We start from the raw sequence: 9,841 nt of genomic DNA, 5'->3' as shown, positions 1-9,841 counted from the left end.
AATAAACTTGGGACTGAGACCACACTAAATTAGCAGAAGTAATACACAAAGGTGATTTTTTAAGCATAGCCTCCTGAGTTTTCACTCCTAAAATATTCTTATAAACTCTTCTTTCTAAGGTGTGTACAGCAAGGTCACATGATTTTATCCTCACTGGTCTCGCTCTCACTCTATGCCTTTCACTCTTGTTCTTGTAAAACATGCTGCTCATCTCCCAGATGACTCAGTGTGGGACAGCTACAATAGTGGTTACCACTGTCTTAAAGAAATGTGAACTATACGCAGAAAGCACAAGTCTTTGCAGCTGGTGATAACTTAGAGTCAAACATGGATTTGTTCTTGGGACATGTGATGTATTAGTCAGCAGATGAGCTACAACCAAAACATGTGGCATGACAACCCAGTATTTTGGTAGTAAAAATATGCTGCCATCCACTGGTCTTTTAATATACTGACTATATCCCATACTTCTCATTCCTCTGTTTGCCAACAAGGGATTTCAGTTTCTGTGTTGGTAATTTATTATTCTGTTTTAGCAGACTTAACCTCATCCTTCTCTCCAGCCTTAGGTCCTCTTTACCATTCAACAGAGGGATTGTTTGCTTCATTTGATGTTCACCAAGTATGTGTCTCTGCTTCTCTCTCAGTATTTCTTTCTTCCTCCTTCTTAACATGATGACCAGTGGGTTTCTGACCTTCAGCCTCCATTTTCTTTCCATGTCTTCCTACTGCCAGCCCACTACTTCCCTACACAAACTTCCTCTTCCAACACCAGGTCCTTCACTCCTGCTCTTGCTTGTCTTTCACAGAAGCAGGGAACTCACTCTTGTACCAGGAGATAACCATCCTGTAGTGGAGAAGGATGACAGGTCAAAGAATTTCTCCTCCAGCATAACTGGCTTTTATGAGTGCAGTTCCAGTAGTGTTTCTGCAGCCTTTTACCTTTCCCAGGACTGGTTCCCACTTATTTTCATCAAGGAGACTGGAAATGATCTTTTCTCCCAGTTTTCTTCCCTAGGTTCTTGATTTGCTGATTCCTATTCTATATATTCATCTTCCCTTGTAATACAGGTATTTATTGCCTTAGCTTAAAAGCAGACACAAGGTACATCCCTGTATTTCCCTATATATAGGAACACGTCGAGAGTCTTCCTTGATTCTGTTACTGAGCTGCTGAGCCCTGAACCTACTCAATCTGTTAGCCTCTAGGAAAAGCTTAATTACTAATGCTTCTTGACCTGTTGCCTGTTCTCCATGCTGTTCTTGAAGTGTCAAATTCATCCTATCCTTGCTTTATTCTTTCATTCTATCCTTCAGACGATACTCAGGTTCTTGGCTCTACAGACACATGCTAGGAACATTTAACATTCTGGCAAAACTGAGATGGGCTTTGTGCTAAAAGAGGCAGTTGGAGTGGGGAGTAATTTCTTTTGGAAATTCTTAAGTTTCTATTTATCAGTGTGGGGTTTTTTTCCTCCAGTCTGCAGCTGTGAAAATTCATAGAGCTCAAAAGGTTATTTTGGCTTGTGGCAATTAGCTACACAAAATACAAGGTTTAAAGCTCCCGTTTAAAAAGGAAGTGATTCATTTTTACTTATAGCCATGGTAAGCACCCAGTACTTCATGAAAGGCATTCACTCAGATTTATGTAAGAATTATTTAGTCTTATATAATGCTCTTGTTGTGCCAAATCTTGAGAGAGTTAATGAAAGGAAGAATAAAAGCAGCAAGCATGCATGACTGAGTTGAAACATGAAGTGTCCATCTACCCCTCCTATCTTTTTAGAAGGAAAAAAAGGCAACTCATCTTGCAGGAGAAAGTATCAGTGCTTTTTTTAAAAAAAAAAAAAAAGTGGTGTACATTCCATTTTGTACAGAGATATGATATGTAGATGAATTTGAAGCATAGTGTACAAGCTACTTGGAAGGTTTCCTGGGTGCCTGCTTAGTCATAGATTCCTGCAGTGTGAACAAAATTATTGTAGCAGGCAAAAATCTGTTTCAGAGCTAAGGGAAACCTTCCAGCAGATATTAAAATCATGGAAAGAAAGTAAGTATTCAACTCGGTCTTTGTTTTATTGTTTCATCACACAGATAGAACAAGAACAGATTGCCAACTTAATGAAGAACACGCACAAAAAAAAAAGTATGTGTTCAGAAACCTGGGCTCCTCTTGAATATAATTTTTGTTTGAACCTGAGCTGTCAGAAGCAAAGGAAATCTTCTGATGTTCCTTTTCAACCAGGGACATTAGGCCCCCTTCCCCCCCTCCCCCCCCCCCCAAAAAAAAAAAAAAAAAAAAAGGAAAAAAATGCTTTATTGTCATTCTACTTCATTGGCATGGAAGCTGGATTTTTAGAGCTGCATTAGAACTTCTTTACATTCTACCCCTAAAGGCAAACAGGCTCAAATCTAACTTAAGATCTTGAGTTTCACGGGTGTATTGCAAGGAACATCATTTGCTGGTTCTTGCAGTGTGTAAGGAAGGTTACACAAAGAACAAAATTTTCTTTGCTAGGGATGCTTTGACCACATAAAGTAAATGGACTTTGAAATTTGTCAAGTGGGCCTGAGAGGGGTCCATCAAATTCTAAAACACAGAATATTTATATCAACAGCAGCTAAAGAAAACATCGTCTTTGGAATTTGTGTGTTTTTCTTTAAGTGGTTAACTTTAAGGCCCAACCCAGTTACTCTGAAACAAATTTGCTGTCATGTCTAAGAGGAAGAGCCCAAGGGACAAGATAGCCAAGGAGACAAAGAACAGTGATATTATTGAACACGTGCGGTTGAGAACAGCTTCCCTCCCAAATGCACTCTTGTAAAAAGTCTAAGCAGAAGATAGCTGGAGAATATTTTCAGTATTTTTTTTTCCTTATCTCTTGTTATAAAGGATGGGCAGAAGAAAACACATTATGAAATTACTCACCTGATGAGCTCAGACAGGAGACAAGCTACAGAAACAGAGAGTATCCTTGCATTTATTGATTTAAATAGGAACCATGGCACAGGCTGTCTCAAAGAGTACCTGAAAATCTGTTATGTTTTGAAATGGATTCCTGGTGCTGAATGAGGCTTATCAGCTTTGTTGCTGTCCGAGAAACAAGTTATCCAACTATGTGTGGCAGTGGCACCTCTGTACACTGAAAGCCTTACACACAGCAGCACTTGCATCCACTGACATACCAGTTAAACAAAGCTTCTAAACACTAATGGAATAAGTCTCTCAACACTTCCCACTGCTAAGGCAACCAAGATGAAAAGAGTTGACCATGATTTACCTTTGCATCAAACAAGTACTTTTGAATCATAGTTCATTTTGTCTGCTCTCTGCCTGTGTTGTCAAGCATATTTGTTTCAAAGCGCTTGCGGGAGTCCCAGGTGACCGAGACAGCCTAATGCATGAGCTTTGCCTAGACAGTGGTGACATACATACCCTCATATGGGTATTCCTACCAGTAATTGTTTTCCTTGAAAATATGCACCACACATATATTCTACAGTGGCCCGGTACAAAACTGTATTAATGACATATTAATAGTGCATTTTTTGGAAGTTTCTAGCAATATTAGTATTTTATCCTGACAGCCTTCAGAGGCCATATATGCCTAATAAAGTTGAAACATTTTGTAGAAAGGGAATTAATTGATCCTAGTGCACAGGAGTTCAGTTGGAGTTGCAGATACTTGCCAGCACTTTGGTGGTCATGGTAAGTTTGGGTAGGTCTGTACCACATCAAAAGATAGGTAAGAGCACATGTTGTGCCTTGGAAAGTTATAGTCTGACCAGCTTCAAAAAAATAAGACACACTGGTATGAGTGTTATTACAAGCTATAAAGTATATTCCACAGTTGCCAAGCCCCCATAATGCAAGTTTAAACAACATCTTTGCTACAACGTGCTGCAGTTGTGCCTTTAGTACTGCTGCTTTGTCTCCCTGAGGGTTACCCGTTCACTTCGTTCAGACTGAGATTAAGATCAGGTCGCTTTTGACTAGACAGAAAGTAACATCCTTATCCATTTCTGGAATAAAAAGATACTCTTTGTTCTGAACATCTTCCAGAAGTGACAGCAAATAAAAGAACATATTAGCAATTGAGTAGGAGAGGAAAACAATTTCGTATTTTCATAGGAACACTTAACTGGTTTTTATTTAGTAGGAACAAGGGCATGAACTGAAGGCAGCAGGACAGTAACAACTAAGCAGTAATTTGAATAAGAATAAAATCGTTTAGTAAAAATCAATGGATACTACAAAGCTATGAAACAGTATTTTCTCATAAATAACTCAGGGTTTCAATCTCAATAAAACAACAAAGATTTGTACACAAAATAGAGTACCTTAATTTCTTGGTTTAAAAGCCATGCTCAATTTACTGCTACATGAATTACACAGGATTTCAACACAGTCTTTTAAAGAAAAGTAGTTGTATGTTCATGTGCCATACAAAATACATCACAAAAAGGTAAGAGCTAACCATCAAACTAGCAGAATCAAACTCCAGAGACTGGGATACTTCTGCTTTGCCTTAGTTTTAAGTCCCTGATTTACTCAGCAGCAGCAGGAAAGCAATCACTCCAGTGAGTCAACATTGTAACAGAGTTACAGCATGAGTGTCTTAGTATTCTTCACAAAATATTACTGTGGTGAAATTCCACTGTAAGTCATGCTGGATGGAATAGGAAGGAGTAAATCAGTCTTTCTGTAAATCCACAAATTCATCTAAGAATATATTTCCTAGTTCCTGTATAGTGGAAATCCTCAGAGGAGGCTGTGTTGGCATTTGCTGTATAGGAATAACTAGATAATGGATTTACAGTGTAGAAGGCTTAATGTTTCCAAAATTATCCACTAGAGCAGTTCCATACCTTGACCTTCTCCCCCAGCATCCAGCACTGCAGTACAGTACATACCCTGGAGCTGGGAATACAGCCCCTTGGGGCTGAGAGCATCAAGCACAAAAGAAACCATGTCTGAAGTCAGCAAAGGCTGCATTCATGGGTGAGAACAGGGAAGAGACATTCCACAGCACTCTTCTACCTACCAGGTAGATGGGGCCCAAGAAGATGCCTGGTTAGGAAGGCAATAAAAGAATACTTCATCTTTTCTTTTAGAAAGCTGTGCATGGGAACGTAGTCTACATGGTGTGTCTCATTAACTGTGGAAAAATGGTTCCACAGTACTGGTGATAGCTGCAGAACCTGCATGCCAGGGTGCAACTACTATTTGGGAATCCCACAAAACAAGAAGGAAGCAGGAAGATACTGGGACTGCACAGCTTCATGGCTTAGAGCAGCACAACAGTGTCTTTCTTGCCAGGTAACCTGGATCAGTCTCCAAGAAACACAAAATCAGGAATATGAATGGGTAAAACCTTATCAGAAGAGAATCTCAGTGGTACCTAAAAGTGGAAGACTAATGGCCTTTGTTTTCTGGGATATAGTCTTAAAGGTCAGCTCAAAATTCTTCCTTAAAAGTACTTCTAGATGCGTCCCTCAGTAATTTTAATACATTATTTGCAAGTTTTCTATCCTGAAAAGATACTGGAAGATGTTCTCTTGATGATGATCCTGTGAGGTTGGATTTAATTTGGTTAGCTAGGAGCCTTTCTGAATCCCCCTCTAAGATTGAAGTGAGACTGGTAGGAAAAGCACATCATTTAGTATTTGCTCTTGGGTGCCCGGGGCCAAGCTATGATTAGGAGGGCAATTTACACTTTGGTATAGTCTTAATTCTTTTTAACCCAGTATTATCTGCATGTAGTTATTTCAGTGGGACAGTGGCTCAAACCACAGACTAAATCATTCCTCATCTTAAATATGAGCAGAGAAAAATGGAAATTTTTACATACATCCTCTGTTGGAGGATGTATGTAATTTTAAGGCAGGATGTCTGTCAAACCTATCTCTAGGTTACAGTTCCTGACTAGGCTGGAAATTCCATGGGCAAACAGATTTTTGGTGCAGGAGGATAAGCAGAGAACAGGATAGTTAAGATAATCATTTCTTACTCCACCTTTTCCCCCTGCATTCAATGACTTGGTTTCTCCAGTGTTACTCCACATTTTAGGCCATCTGACCTGGTTTCCGGAAAGCACTGCTCTTTGGTAAGGAGAGGTCCTGAGAACAGACAGACACATCTTTAACAGGTTTAGGTGGCTGATGGTGAAACACCTCAGAGCCTCTGTACTTACCCAGTACAGCCAGGCTCCAACCTGTGGAGTTTTCCAGCCTGTATGACTTAGTGCTGCCAGCTTATTTTTTCTCCTCCTGGGTCTGACAGTGCAGAGCTGTAATAAGGTGACAAATGGCAGCTTCCCTCCACTCCCAGCAGTGAGGAAGCACCCGCATTCACAGTCCAGCATTAGTCAGCCATGCACGCCCCAGACTAAACAGCTGTGTCTCCAGAGCAAAGTCTTGCTAATGCTTTTATTAGATTATCTGCATCAGTCACAGAGTATCTACTTTGATGACTTTTCCGAACTCTGCCACCCCGCCCCCCGTGCCACATGTATCCCCTGGGAGCCGGGCCAGGCTTCCCCCATGCAGAGGGTCACCGCACGCAGAGAGTCCCTGAGGGGAATGGCCAAGTGCCGCTTTCAACCTCGCCAAAAGGTCGCTGAAGGGACTGTAACAAAGAAGATCCATAACCCGATTTTCCCCCTTGTGTGGAACAGGCAGAGGTGTGTCAGCGGCTGTGGGACTGCCTCCTGGTGACCTCCTGACTTGGTCTGGACCTCTGCCATCCACAGCATCTCCCTCTGAAGCCTGCGCTGCCACCCTGTTCGTGTCACACCAGAGGCCATGGCCCATCAGAACAGCAAATCCAGAGAAACTAAAGCAGAGTTTTTACTTCTTAATCCTGGCTGCAAAGATTCAGGATTTCCCAAAGAAAAGCATGGTAGCTGTCACTGGCCCTCAACCAGATTTGCCAGGCCAAGAAATAAGCCTTATGGATCATTTCTGCATCTCTGGAACAAAAGGCAGATCCTGCCATCAGGCAAAGAACATATTACCGTAAAACAAATATTAGAGGACATTTGACACCCAGGCAAAGAGGAGTGTGTGTATATATAAAGGGAGAGAGCGACTTTTATCTGCACTCCTTAGCAGCCATTGTGGCCCCGCTGCAGGCTGCCTGGCGCCATTTTGCCTGCCCTCACTCCTGCCAGCAGCACTGACCACCACAAAGGGGACTGGTCTCCACGGCAACTGAGGATAATGATTAATGTCAGGCTGACACTGACGCATTCTCCTAAGGTGATCTGAGAGACAGAATCATGTAAGGAAGGGGTGTAAGAGTAGGCTTTTCTTGCTTTCTTTCTTTTAAATAAAAGGTAAATCTAAAGGGACATTCAGTTTGCTTGTCCTAAGCTTCATAGCTGTGCATGGCTTCAGCCCTAGTCAGCTGCAGCCTCCCCAGCTCACCCTTTTCATAGTTTACTGACAGATTCTTCACCGTGAAACTATTTTATTTATCATCATTTATCATTGTAACAGCTGGGTATTGCCATAAATTATTTCTGTGACAGTGAAACTCACCCCTTAGCCTAACATGAGCTTTGCTGCTGTTCACCATTCGTGCATGTACAAGCACTGGAAAGCCACAAAATTTAGTAATACTAGGAGCATTTGTTCCCCCATTTCTCACATTTTTGAGAACTGTGCCCCAGCCAGGTCCTGCTCAGGATGGGACTGTGGTGACAAGGACTGACCTTGCACTTGGCAAAACGCAGGCTGCCACCTGTGGCTTATTACACACGGGTGGTGCCGTGGCTCTGCTAGAGCTCTGCCCCTTATAGGTTTCATGAGCCTGAGCTTCTTTGGTTCTAAGTTAAGATACACATAACCATATCCCTCCTCCTTTTTAGCAGATATCCTTTAAAATGTACTCACAAGGAACATCACTCACACACTGTGAATCTGTATTCAGTGAGAAATTTTACTCCAGTTTAATTTTGCATCTTTGGTTACAAAATCAGAGGGACAACATCATCAATTCACCCCAAGCTGAGCAGTAAGAGTGTAAACCAGGGATGGAGAAAAGGGCCGTTTTGACCATGAAGATCACACGTGCATGACAGGTATCATGTCTGTACTGGAGCAGCACAGTTACAGACCTCTCTCATGGGTTACTTCTAATGACAGTGTTAGTATATAAATTCTGTATTGAAACAGGCTACTGAAACAGCCACTGAAAAACTCTGGATGAATTTCTGTGGCAGAGTCAACAGTTTTCATGTGATCTAAAGTTCACCATCCAGGTAAGAATTGCTGTCATTAGCAGATAAATTCTATACATAGAAAGGCACATATGTGAATGGCCCTGCAGTGAAGTGTTTGAGTGACATGTTGCCTATTACCAACCTCCTCTTGTTCAGGCACCAAGCAACACCCCCATGGACAAAGAGCCTTCCAAGGGGCAGAGCCTGTCAGCATACCTCTAAGGAGTCTTCTGTTGACATAGGAGCACAGTATGAAGATGCTGGCATTTTAAGTGGTTTCCAAAATGCATTAGTTATGGTAATTGTCTCTGAGGAGAAGGGAGGCTGTTTGCCTATGTGTTGAATGCCAGTGCTTGTGAGACAAGCAAAAGTTGTGATCTTGTTTAAAGCGGTATCATTTCAAGAATGACTTAAAAACTCAGGTAAGAACCTTCATCTAAGCTCAGAAAGCTGTGAGACTTTCTAAAGAGAGTTTTCACTGCTCTTTGGTGCCACTGATCACCTCTGTGTACATTAGCATGGGACAGAGGGAGAGGATTACAGAGCAAAAGAGCTGGTGCTGAGAATCCGACGTTACATGATAGCACATTCCAGGTGTGCTCCTAGGGAACATCTCCCACTTTCATTTCCCATTAAAGAAATCCAGACCACATACTCTAAGACTACAATGACATGAACCAAAGCACACTGAAGACAACTGGGAGGTTCACATCAAAAGCACACACCCACCGTGAACTAAAACACTAATGCAGACAATCAAACTGTGTCCCTTCCCAACTCCACAGCCCAAGCCTGCCTTCCTCTGAGCACAGCCATTTGACAAAGAACAGCACCTGATCCCTGCAGATAGACATTTAAGGATGGACACCATTGTCACCATTGTTCATGGTCCTACTGTGTGGTTTTAAAGATTATATTTAGCAGATTTGTTACACTGATATTTGCTGCAGAATTGACAGGATGACAAACAACTACAGTAATCACCATTGAGACAGAATCGGCATTTGGCAGCAGTGCTACAGAGTGGGCTAAAATAACACACTGTTCTCCACTTTTTTTCCAAATGGTTACTGCTGCAAAGCAGCTAGCATTTAATTCCATCCAGCAAAGACCTTACAAATACACATAATCTGAATGTACAAACCATCCCACTCACATAAGCACATTTAAAAGGTTTCCTGGGCTCAGACTCATAAGTATGCTGTACCTTGCAAGTCAAAGAATAGAGACATCAGCATTTTTTTAAACTAGAGCAAATAAAGGTTAAATTGAAAATATGCAGTATTTTGCATAAACTGAGAGCAGTTCAATAGAGCACAGAAACTAATGCCACTGGTTCTGGTCCTCTATGGCCAGAGAAGACTACAGGGGCTGCTGGGACAGAAAGTATCTGGAAATGTCCAGTCTAGGAAGAGCTACCATCTAGACAAGTCTCACACACACAGTGGTTGAAGTTTCCAGGAGAATTAAATGAAACTACCTGCACACCCGCTCAATATTCATCTGGCACCAAAACTTAAATAACTCTCCAGTCAAACTCTATGACGCTTTAAAGACATTAAGTTACCAGTCTAACCCATCACACCCTATCCATGAACTCACATTCAGCCAGACTC

The sequence above is a fragment of the Strix aluco genome, chromosome 8 (assembly GCF_031877795.1).
Source record: "Strix aluco isolate bStrAlu1 chromosome 8, bStrAlu1.hap1, whole genome shotgun sequence".
Taxonomy (NCBI): domain Eukaryota; kingdom Metazoa; phylum Chordata; class Aves; order Strigiformes; family Strigidae; genus Strix; species Strix aluco.
The sequence above is the reverse complement of the archived record's forward strand: the minus strand, read 5'-3'. Positions refer to the sequence as shown.